The sequence below is a fragment of the Pollicipes pollicipes genome, unplaced genomic scaffold (assembly GCF_011947565.3).
Source record: "Pollicipes pollicipes isolate AB1234 unplaced genomic scaffold, Ppol_2.1 Scaffold_4002;HRSCAF=4701_pilon_pilon_pilon, whole genome shotgun sequence".
NCBI lineage: Eukaryota > Metazoa > Arthropoda > Thecostraca > Pollicipedomorpha > Pollicipedidae > Pollicipes > Pollicipes pollicipes.
The window spans coordinates 28,258,832-28,270,503 of NW_023596420.1; positions in this window are offsets into that span (position 1 = coordinate 28,258,832).

The following is an 11,672-nucleotide window of genomic DNA, read 5'->3' on the forward strand; positions in this document are numbered from 1 at the left end:
AAAACTGGTTCACGCTTGCTCGCCGCAGAAGAACAGACCTGGTTCGGTCGAGTTCGACCCGCTCTTCCGCCTGTGCCGGCCGCATTCCGTCCGCCAGATTCGAACGTTCGGCGCCTTATCTCCAGTTGGACGGTTCGTTCTTTGTATGCTTCATTATAACTGTATTTGCAGAACAAGGCTTTGATTTACCTGCCTCTTATCTGTTGGACGCTCTCTTTGTTTCCTTGAGCGTTCATCTGCGGGATGTTCGCCCCATGGGTATCGTAATGCGATAGGTCAGCCCGGGAAGTCCACCTTAAACATGGCCTACCGTCAGACGTGAAAAATGATTCTGTATTCTTGTAAAGAACGACCCGAATCGATTCCTCCGAAACCCCATCACCTCTTCATAGCGAGGACTCTTCTCGATTCTCTCCCGGGTCGCGCTGATCTCTGGCCATTACGTCCCTTCCTTTCTCTGTAAGCCGCCTTACGCCCTTTGTTGTCGGCTCTACCTGGCTCCGATGATCTGCGCCTGACCCTCTCGCTCTCGCTGCCTCCGGGTGCCGGGCGCCACTGGTTACCGGTGCCACCCTGGGGTCAGCTTGTGGCCGGCGTAATTTGTCACGGTTTCACGCGCTGCCCGCCGATTGCCGCGGCAGACAAAAGAAGCCCTTCCGGTGCGATAATTGTCCGTTCAATACAGGCGATTTTCGCGAGACACGGTCTTCTTGGCGCCTCATCCTGTGTCATATTTCCTAACAACTGGTGATCGATTGAGGTGTGATAACTCGGGAGCTGATCGTTTATTCATTTCATGGGCACTTATCCTGACAAAAAGAATCACGAAGCGCTGATGATCCACGTAGATAAATAAAACACCCCCGTTTGGCACCTTCGACGTTTTATTGATGGCCAGTATCTCGTAATGCATGGCAGAGATCAGCAAATCCATTGCGAACCACAGATCGCTCATTTTTGGAAATAACGCTGCGTCACTGCGCCCCGGTAACGACTTAAATCAATCAAAATGTATTTCGGTGGCTCCGCTCCAAACTTGGAACTGCGTGTCAGTACCACAATTTCCCAATCGGTGTCCGTACACATGAATTATGTACGTCTAATATGACTTACACAATACAAAGCGTCTGAATATATACAGGATCCCCACAGCATTTCGCCACCTTTTCTTTGCTGAAGCTGCTCAGAGCTGTTTGCCAGCTGTCAGGTAGCGAAATGCGCCTCCCTAAAACCCATGGTAATATAGCCGGAACACACCTTGTATCACTCACGCTTGCTTACACCCGAAGCACCCACCCCACCTTGCTTCTCCGAGCGCAAAATGACACCAGCATTGAGCGCGCCGTTAAGCACCATTAACTAGCCAACTAACCTCGCTTCCCCCCTGCCCCCGTCACCATGCTCTCACTCAACCTCCAGCCACGAAGACGGCGACGGCGGCGGCGGGTCGACCGGGGAGACGGGCTGGCAGGGCCGGTGGGTTCCGGCCGGCCAGTGGCGGCGGCAGGGTTGTTGTTGTCGGCGCGCGGCCCGCTGGCCGGCGGTGACGCGCCGGCACCCCGCCGCCGGCCCGGCCCGCTTGTTTTCGCACCGTCTCATTAGGACGGACAAATCATGGGTCCGGCTAGGCCGCGCACGGGCGCGCCCAGGCGGCGCACCGGGGGGACGCCGTCACCGGCGTCGGCGGCGCCGGGGTCAGGCTAGGGCGCGGACGTGGCCGCCGGCGTCGAGCGACGCTGCGGGAGGGACGGGCCCGGCAGGTGTCATCCCCCGCGCCGCTGAGGGTCCAGTGAGAGCGGCCGGGCGAAAGCGGCGACGGCGCTGCCTGGAGGCGCTCCTGGCCCGCCACCGCCAGGTGAGCTCTAACTGCACCCTGTTACGCACCCAGGAAAGCGAACCGCCCGCGGCCGGCACTCACTACTTATTTCAAAGTCCATTGGATGGCTATCGCTTTGATTCCACGTAATTACACGGCCATCCGGCCGCCGGTATAATTGGATGCCTGCGCGCCCGATCCGGCGTGTTCTACACGCGTTTTTGGTATTTGTTTATCATTTGAATGTGAAATTAGCCGGCACTGATGCTTTGGCGATACCGCCGCGCCGGACAGCCTCCGCCGCTCTCTGAATGGCATTAGCGGCGCGCGCGGGACTAATGGTCACCGCGAGACGGCCCGGTGAGAAGTGGAGCGGGAGGGGGCGGCTGAGGGGACGCCCAAATTACCCGGCCGAGCGCGCGCCGGCGCGACACGCTGACCCTCGCGCCGGTGACCTGCGCAGATGCAGCCCAGCCGACCGCGTTAGTTATGGGAGCGTGGTGCGGTGTGGTATGCGCGCGCCCGCCGGCTCTGCACCTGTGCACTGGGCGGCAGCGCGTGCGCCGTGCAGAGGGTCACGCCGTCGCCTCCCGCTGTGTGATGATTGTCGATGTGAGGCTCCGGACCAGGACGGGGAGGAAGCCGGGTCCCAGCGTGCTGGGGAGGGATGCGCGGCTGGTGGACTTCGGGTCGTACGTGAACAATGGGCTCCGGGTATGCCAGGCTTGTTAGAAATACGGATGATTAGGAGATTGAATCAAACCATTGTCTCAGTGTCCTTACGGCACGCTCGCCTACTTCACCTTTTGGTTAGCTGATTACCGATATCTTGGAAGCGACTCACTCGAAACTCAATTCTGACCTGCACTTCACATAATTAAAAGGATTTTGACAGTCAACCGATTGTCGCCCGTATTTGGTGCAGCACGAACCGTGCCGTTCCGTGCTACGACGCCAGCAAGCCGAAGAAGCGAGCCGCCACAGCAAGTTGCCCAAGTCTGTCCCTTTCACCGAGCAATCGCCAGCTGGCGGCAGACCACAGTCCACTCCGCCACATCGGCCCAGCTGCCGAATGTCGACAGCAGCGCTGCCGGGCCCACCGCCCAGAGCCGAGGGCTTCCCAGTCGGTAGCGGCCAATGTCACGGCTCGGCGGCGACGTCATCCACATTGCGCTCGCCGCAGGCGCCGCGATCGGCGCGGCGCTCTCGCGACGCTCGCGGCGCGGCGCGGCACTCGGCGCCACCCCAGGTACGCCGAAACGCACACCGCTCAACGGCCTCAAGGGCTTATTGATTCCCAGCCGAAATTGCCGGGTGTCACGCAGGTAGTTTAGCGAAAGAAGAATCACACTACAGCACGCAAAAACGGCACTTGCCTTCCAGGACAAAGCCGCAGCGATTGCCACGGACACGCTATAGGGCTGAATGGATCCGATGCATGGTCGAGTCCGACTGTATGTTTGTGCTCAGGGGATCGCTGCGGTCTCAGTTTATTAGCCGTTTTATGCTTAGCAGTGTTTGTTGAGTGTGTGACGACTATTTAGACTATGTCCAATGCTCAATAGTGAAAGAACCTGGCGACGTCATGCATGACACTTCAACCGCGTCATTAGACAATTATTTCTGAATGCAACTCTTGGTCCTTAACTTCTGCAACGCGAAGTCAGAAGTTTATACGCAAACATGCTATGTAAGCAGGCAAGCTATAAAACACAATCCGTGCCGCATAAGCCACTGGAAGAACAGACCACGTAAAAGCAGTAATGGCTGCCTTGGATTATTTGCTCCTCAGTATGCGAATCATTTCTTATTTAAAGGGAGTGCTCCACCTTTGCGGTACATTTCAAAAGCATACTCTGGTGAAACCTCAGAACGTTTTACATCTAATGGTAGCACTGGGTAGCGTCACCGCAGCACTGAAAGACATGATCAGGGGATAAATTCTTATTATTTCTAATCCAAGTTACACTGTCAACGCTTTGAGACAGAACCGCGCCTCCCTCTCTTGTGGCCGCCCCGGGCCGTGCCCGGAGTCCGCGACAACTGCAGTCGTGACCACTGCCGCCACAACAGCCGCCGTCGTCATGACGACGGCAGAATCTGCTGAGGGCCGTTGTCAGCTGTTCCGGCTTAGAGGTACCAGTTTTAAGCTGCTTTAACCCGCACATGGCCGGCTTGGGGACTTAAAAGTGGCACCTCTACTGGCATGAGTGGCAGCAGATCAAATGAACGTTTGTGATTGGCACAGTGGGTGGCAAGGGCCAGTTACCGAGAAGCGCAATGGTTGGAAGTTGAACCGGTACCTTATTACAGACCATGTGATACTCCGCTTTCCAAAGCCAAGGTGCGCTTCGAAAACAGCCATTGTGCAGCAGCCACTTCCTTCCCCATAAGGAAGACATCAAACCCATATTATGACGTTTCGTTGAATTCGCGGATAATAGCCTCATGTTTGCATATCTCTTAATGTCACAGCATTTGCTCATTTGGCTCTCGTAGCATTTATTATGCAGGCATTTTGACAAATAAGTGTGCTACAAACGTTACAAAAGCACACATTGGAAAAAATCACGGCAAATGAGATTCATTACTTCCATGGAAGTGATTAGGGAGCTTAATAGCATTTCTCATGTAAGGGTAGCTACTTCGAATCAAAATTCTGAGCTATTCAGACGTATCTCAAGGAAGCTGGTAGTACCAATCAAATTGGGCGGATGTGATCGTGTAATGAGTGAAAGTACAAAAAGGTGGCATACTCCATTTAGCATTGCGATTTGAATATGAATGATCGAACGCGTGCTAAAATTTAAAAATGGAGTGAGGAAGTCTGGACCAAGGTTGTGTTAAGGCCGAAGACCCGTAAACTGCTGCACTTAATTTTTTCAGCTGTTTGAAATATCGTTATGGGTGCACATTTGGAATGTGCCTGAATTTCTTGCCTTCGAATCACTGTACTTGCGACCATGTCAGGGGTACGCCAGCACTAAAACTTGATCAAGCGCACATGGTCTCTCACAGTTCCACACAACGTTCAGCAGCAATCTGGCCATTTGGCACCGACCAAACAGCACCACCTCCAGGACCCGTCGTCCCCCATCTCACGAGCTTTACGCGATTCTTTTGATGCACATTTGTTTCCGGGGTCACGCCGGCACTAACGGACGGTTCTCACACGCAGCGCCGGCTTGGCCCGGGTGGAATGACCACTGTTGACTGCACCGGTCACCCTCACGAGCGTCGCACGCTGCCGGCTCCGGCTGCACTGCACAGTGCACAGGGCCGTGCACGACGCCCGGGGTCACGAGGACGGTAGCGGTGTGGTGACCCCCCGATCAGGCGTCGCCCGCCGTGATGACGGACATCAGGAGCTGGAGACGGCGGCAGGGGAGCGTGCAGAGGCCCGGGCAGACGCGCTGGATCAACAGCTGGGTGACCCTGATTGAGAGCAAATTGGCATGATGGAGGCTGAGTGAACATATTGAGGTGCCCTCTGGGGTGGAATCACTAGGAGCACCATGGGAGAGTGGACCACAGCATATCATACGGGTAACGCCGTGGACGTGGACCACGGCAACACAACGGCGCGGGGCACTGTCTCCACCCCTGGCGAGACAGCGGCAACGGCGCCTGAGGGGAGACGCGAGGATTCGGAGAGCAGTATCGCGTAAGCGGCCGGGAGCGGCTGGTTTGGACCGGGGCGGCGGGGAGGGGCTGGGTGGGACTGGAGCGGAGGGCTGGGACGGCCCCGGAATGTCATGCGCTCGACAAGAGCTGCGGGCGGCATTGATTAGTGCCGCTATCCGGGTGCCATCGGTTCGTTAGCGCTGATCCGGCGCCGAATTATGGTTGGATTCCCGACCCTGCCCGGCTTCTGACTCCTCGTCGCATTGCTCTCCAATAAACTAATGAGGTCGTCGTCGGCGCCCGACCCGTCTCCCACGCCCGGCGCCCCGCGCTCGCCGGCTCAAAGGCGCAGCCCGGCCGGGGCTCACGAACTGAGGACGACTAGGAATCTGCGACGCCCCGTTTATCAGCGGCTTTCCCTGGGAGTGCGACGGAGGCATTTGGGCGAGTTCACGTCGAGCCGTGGCCGGGGTTCCAGTCCTTTCGAGTTCCGCGCGCGCGGCTGGCTGGGGCGTGTTTTCCGCGCCGGGTCGACAGGTGGCAATTGGTAGCGCGGAATCGCAAGACGCCGCCGACCAACTCCGCCGATAAATCGCGGCAAAAGGTCCTCTTCGCCATTGCCCGCTGAGATACCGCCGAATATCTAAATGCGGATCTTGATGGAGAGCTCAAAGTCACCGAGAAGCTGTCCGGAAAATATTGGATTCGCCGGCTGCTTTGTGCGGAATTGATGAACGAATTCGGCTGGGCGCATTGTCGCCGCGTCTGCGGCCGTCTGCGCACGTGTGGCCGCCGCGCCCGGGGCACTCTCTCACGCCTCCGCCCAGCGTGATGGCACTGTGCCGGCGGCGGCCGGCCCGGCGGTCCGTCCCTGCAGCGGCCGCTCGCCGGCCTGCCCCGCACCGAGCATCTGATTGGGCGTGCAAAAACCGGCCGGTCCGGGCCGCCGGACCGGTCTGCCAGCACCTGCCGCGCTGACCTGTCCGGGGCTCGGCGGGGCCGCGGTCGCGCTGGGCTGGGCTGGAGCTGGCTGGGCCGGGCTGGAGCTGGCTGGGCCGGGCTGGAGCTGGCTGGGCTCAGCTGGGCTCAGCTCCGCTGGGTTGGGGCTGGCTGGGCTCAACTCGGCTCAGCTCGGCTGGACTGGGCTGGGCTGAGTCCCCTGACTCCCCAGTGCTGGCTGACGTAGCCTGGTCTCCTGCCTGCTAAGTGAAGTACCCTGGTCTCCCGCCTGCTGAGTGAAGTAGCCTGGTCTCCTGCCTGCTGAGTGAAGTCGCCTGGTCTCCTGCCTGCTGAGTGAAGTCGCCTGGTCTCCTGCCTGCTGAGTGAAGTCGCCTGGTCTCCTGCCTGCTGAGTGGTCGCCTGGTCTCCTGCCTGCCGAGTGAAGTCCCTGGTCTCCTGCCTGCCGAGTGAAGTAGCCCGGTCTCCTGCCTGCCGAGTGAAGTCGCCTGGTCTCCTGCCTGCCGAGTGAAGTAGCCGGTCTCCTGCCTGCCGAGTGAAGTAGCCTGGTCTCCTGCCTGCCGAGTGAAGTCCCGGTCTCCTGCCTGCCGAGTGAAGTAGCCTGGTCTCCTGCCTGCCGAGTGAAGTCGCCTGGTCTCCTGCCTGCCGAGTGAAGTAGCCTGGTCTCCTGCCTGCCGAGTGAAGTCGCCTGGTCTCCTGCCGCTGAGTGAAGTAGCCTGGTCTCCTGCCTGCTGAGTGAAGTAGCCTGGTCTCCTGCCTGCCGAGTGAAGTAGCCTGGTCTCTTGTCTGTTGAGCTGGGTCGCCTGAAGTCCTGGCACCGCATTCAGATAACTTGGAATGCTCGTGATTCAGGCGGCCTGAGCCGCGCCCAATCACAAGTTCGACTCTGGTCTCCTGACCCGTTGCTCCGGTGTCTGGTAGCCTGGAATCCTGGCACCTGAGTCAGACAGTCCGGTCTCCCGACTCCATAGTCTGGCGGCAGAGACTCTCGTGGCCGCGCCATCAAAGCAGCAGACGCCGGCATTCTGAGAGGGAATAGAAGTGCCTGAGACCAGTACACACCAACTAGAAAACATGGTGTTACGGATACGGCACGTAGCACTGTGCCGTGTGCACCAAGCAACGGCACGGCGCTACACCTATCCCTAGCATTGCCTGAACGTGGCGAGAGAAGTCAACTGACAACTGACGCAACCTACCTGCTCTGTGGCTATGCTGCTGGGTCCTGATGTTATTTACCACAGGCCGCTGGTGTCAGAGGTTCACGACAGTAGTTCGCAAGGATGATCATGCGAAACGACTAACCCCCATTAATGCGAAATTAACCATGTAATACAACGGCCATCTTGGGTCGTTTCAAACCCGGATGTTTCTTGGCAAGCCGCGGGCCACGCTGTCCGATGCGTCCCTGTCCACAGTGACGCTGTATGGTCCAAGACAGTGCGCAGAGCTCCCCGTCCTCTCCTCGACGTGCGCGTCGCCGGGAGGCAGCCACCCCATCCGCCTCCCCCCCCCCCCCCCCCCCCCAGCAGTCCATCACTAATTAGGCCCCGTGGCGCCCGCGCGCGGCATTTCCTCGACAGGGCGAGAGCCTCGGGGCATGGGGCGCGGCTCGGCCGTCCTGGAAGTCGGACAGAGCCGGCGTTCTCGCGACAGCGCGATGTTCGGCGATGCGTCAGCGATGGATACCAAGCACACGATGGTCAGGGCTTCAGGCTTGCCATGGGGACGCCGCGTAGTTGCATGGTTTGAGGAGCAACAGATCAATTAGCAAACCGTTGGCACCACAGGCTGTTAGTACACTTAGCTTTTTCTGGATCGACTCGAGCGCTATTTTTGAACGGGTGAGACGAAGCAGGTATCCCTTGCGATACGTGTGACGATGCCAGCAATCAACCTACACACACGCAATGCTCTACGGCAAACAATCGACAACAAGCCGTTCTTGTAGACGGAACTGTCCAAGCACACTTGCGACGAGGCATTCGCCTACATGGCTGACTCCCACGCCTGTGTGGCAACAGCATTGTGCACCACTTCTGACCATCGCTGTGTTAACAATGGCAGGCGGAGCGCAGGTCCCCACAATCGACCCGTTCGTTAATCTCTCCCATTGTGACCGGACCCCGTCGTGGAGAGCTGAGTGCCATTCATCGCAATTATTTTTACACCGTACAACTGTCTTCTAATTGGACGGTGCAGGCCCGCAGTGCTATCTTCAAGACGTAATCATAATTTGCATAATGGTGGTGTAATGGCTCCCGTTCGCGGCGAATACAATGACTGCGACTTTGCGACAGCGTTTTGATGGAAACGGGCGCTGGTGGTCAATCCGCAATGAACCAGATGACTTGGATTTATTTTTTCTAAAAAGTGACATAAGATCGACAAAAAATGTCGCCTGCATCAGGCCGTATGCTTCCTCGATAGTTTTGGTCATCTCCTGTGTGCCGTGCTTGTTCCTTTCTTCAGATAAATTCAGTTTTCGCAGTTATTGCGTTGCGTACCCCTGCATCATCATCTGCGTGTGCATGGTTTCTTCTGTAGTGTTAGAAGTCTGTTCTATGAGTCTCAACATTAAAATGGGTGAACTGGGGTTGGGTCACTGCCCCAGTTCAGTTCGGCGTATTAACTGGCTTGTTTCTGAGAACCAGCTTCTTTCTGACTACGTCTGTAATGGAAACGAGGACGCTATCTTGGGTTTAAGACACGAGTCCATCGCCAATACTTGCAGCGTTAAGCCACAGGAACCATCCACTGGACACGAGTTCCAGACATTTCTCGAACCGAGGTGCCCGGGCGGGATGATCTGCAACAAAATGTACGTGCGGCGTCGAGAACAGTACCACAGCCTGGGCTCAGTCCTGTAATGCATGCAAAAAGGAACTCGGGTAGCACTTTCTGGTTCGCACGACCTAAGCCAGCATCTAGACCAGGGATGCATAGGACAGCGCCTGGGTCAGAATACCGGAGCCGCCGCCTGACAGGTGACTCCCTCGGTTCTGGACCGTCCCCACGTCCTCTCCGTCAAACCGGCTGAGTCCTGCCGGGCCGAGAGGCGTCCCTGTGACACCACCCCAGCCGACCGCCCCCGCCCGCCGGCGCCTCCTCAGTCCGGGGAGGGGAGTCGGGCTCGTCACGGCACATTCCGGACTGCGACGCGGGCACAAAGCGCCACGGTGTCGAGGGCGCCGCTGAATACCACTGTTGTGACGGGTGGGCTCGGACCGTATTGTGCCGCCCGAAACAGGCCCGGCCCGGTTAGGGCCGCGGCGCAGCGGGGGTACAGGACACCGGGCGGGGCATGGTCGGCGGGGCCGGATGGTGTAGCGAATGTCGGGGTGGGGTCGTCGGCGCTGGGGGGGGGGGGGGGGGGCGCAGACCAGTGTAACGACATTAGTGCTACGCAAAATTCTGCCGACAGGAGAGCTACAGCATTAGTTCAACGTGTCATTACTTTCGCTTTAAAAACTTCTGAAGACTTAGCTTATACGTTGGCATTACTTTAGCAAGGACTTATACACGACATGAGCGCTACACGACAAAAGCATGCCTCAGAAAGCTCATCCGTCATTACTTCTGCCGCAAAAACTTACGCAGCCTTTGCTGACATGCGACATAACTTCTACTTCTACTGGAAAAACCCATACACGGCATGAGTGCCCTGCGCAACAAAACTTTAACTGCGAAAACCGCGTCATTACTTTCACAGCAAAGACTTGTGCAGTCTTCACCTATGTGTGGCATTACTTTTGATGCAAAGGTATATGTGCTACCCTGGTGATGCACAATAAAACTTTTGTCTTAAAAAATTATGTCCAACATTGTCTCGACTGCAAAAGAACCTATCCTAAAACCTCTGTCTTTACTCATATGCGTCGTTACTTATATCGTCAACACACAAACACAACGTGTGTGCCATACGATGCAGGTCATGCTCCATAGGTTGTACCCGTCAGTACCTATACTCGCAGGCTAAGCCCCACAAAAAACAGGGAGCGAACACATGGAAGCACTTAGACTGGCCGGACTGGAGGCGCCCACTCCATGATGGCGATACATTATAGCCTCCGCAAATATTGCGATCGATGCTCCGCGGCGACAGTAGCTCTACGCAGCATTTATTCTACTGAAATAACGTCTAGTGCAGTTTCGTAGCGTCGCAACAGAAGTTTGCGGGATAAGCAGGGTACAACGACCAAGCCTTCCCCAAAATGCATAAAACACGGGGTTTCCTTAGAATGTGACGCACTGCTGTCATGGATGACGGGTGTATGGGATCCCTGACTGGTTGTGAAATTACACTCCTTTCGTGGTGTTCACTAAAATGAGCCGTAGTTTTTTTTCCTGCTGCCACTTATGCAAGGCTTTAGTGCTACACGGGAAAATTGCGATTTCAAAAAGCTACACTTGTCATTGATGTTTTGCAAACAAAACTGCCGCGTTTTCCATCAACAAAGTGCGTCAAATCCACAAAATAACGTAACAAAATGCGTCAATGATTTTAGTATCGATTTGACGGACTTTGTATTGCAGTATTGTCCTGTGGGGATTCCCCCTGACCTGTAAATTGTTTATGCACCATTACAAGGCCCTCACGCATGTTGCACACCACGGCCAAGTTGCACAAGGTACTTTTGGTAGTACAAATAATAAGTGCTTGCGGGCTTGCTTTTCTAAACGACGGAGCGTCTATGGACGATTTGTGTTGGCACCCTTTCGGGATTCGTTCAACACTTTTCATTCCATGGGCGACCGAATTCTGGCTGCCGTGATACCCGATGTGAACCAAGCATGATGTGCTGACTGCCAGGGACGTTAAAATCTTGCTCTCCGGATTTCCAACGCGGCTAAAACGTTGTTATGCGTTCCAAAAGTTCAAGAGAACCGCACTTGCTGCCACTGCAAATGCCAGATCTCCTCAATTTCGTTGCTGCCACTTGACAATGCTGTTGCAATTTTTCTGTGATGCCAGACTCTTTGGTGAGTCTGAAATAACCTCCGGAGGCCACTGAGAGCGCTGTTTGCCATAGCAGCGGGCTTCGCTAAAAGCTTACTGCACTTCGTGGGTCCTGTTATCGTACACGTTACAAATATTTCTTCACTCGATGTATGCGATTTCTTTTGCATTTCACAAAGCAAGAAGCTCGGGTGATCCATTTGATCGCCACTACGACTCACTTTTCTCGCCACAACCAATAAAGGAAGGAATAAATGAATGACGGCTGCCGGACGCCGGCAACATATGGCGCGTGCGCGTTTCGTCGTTTTACTT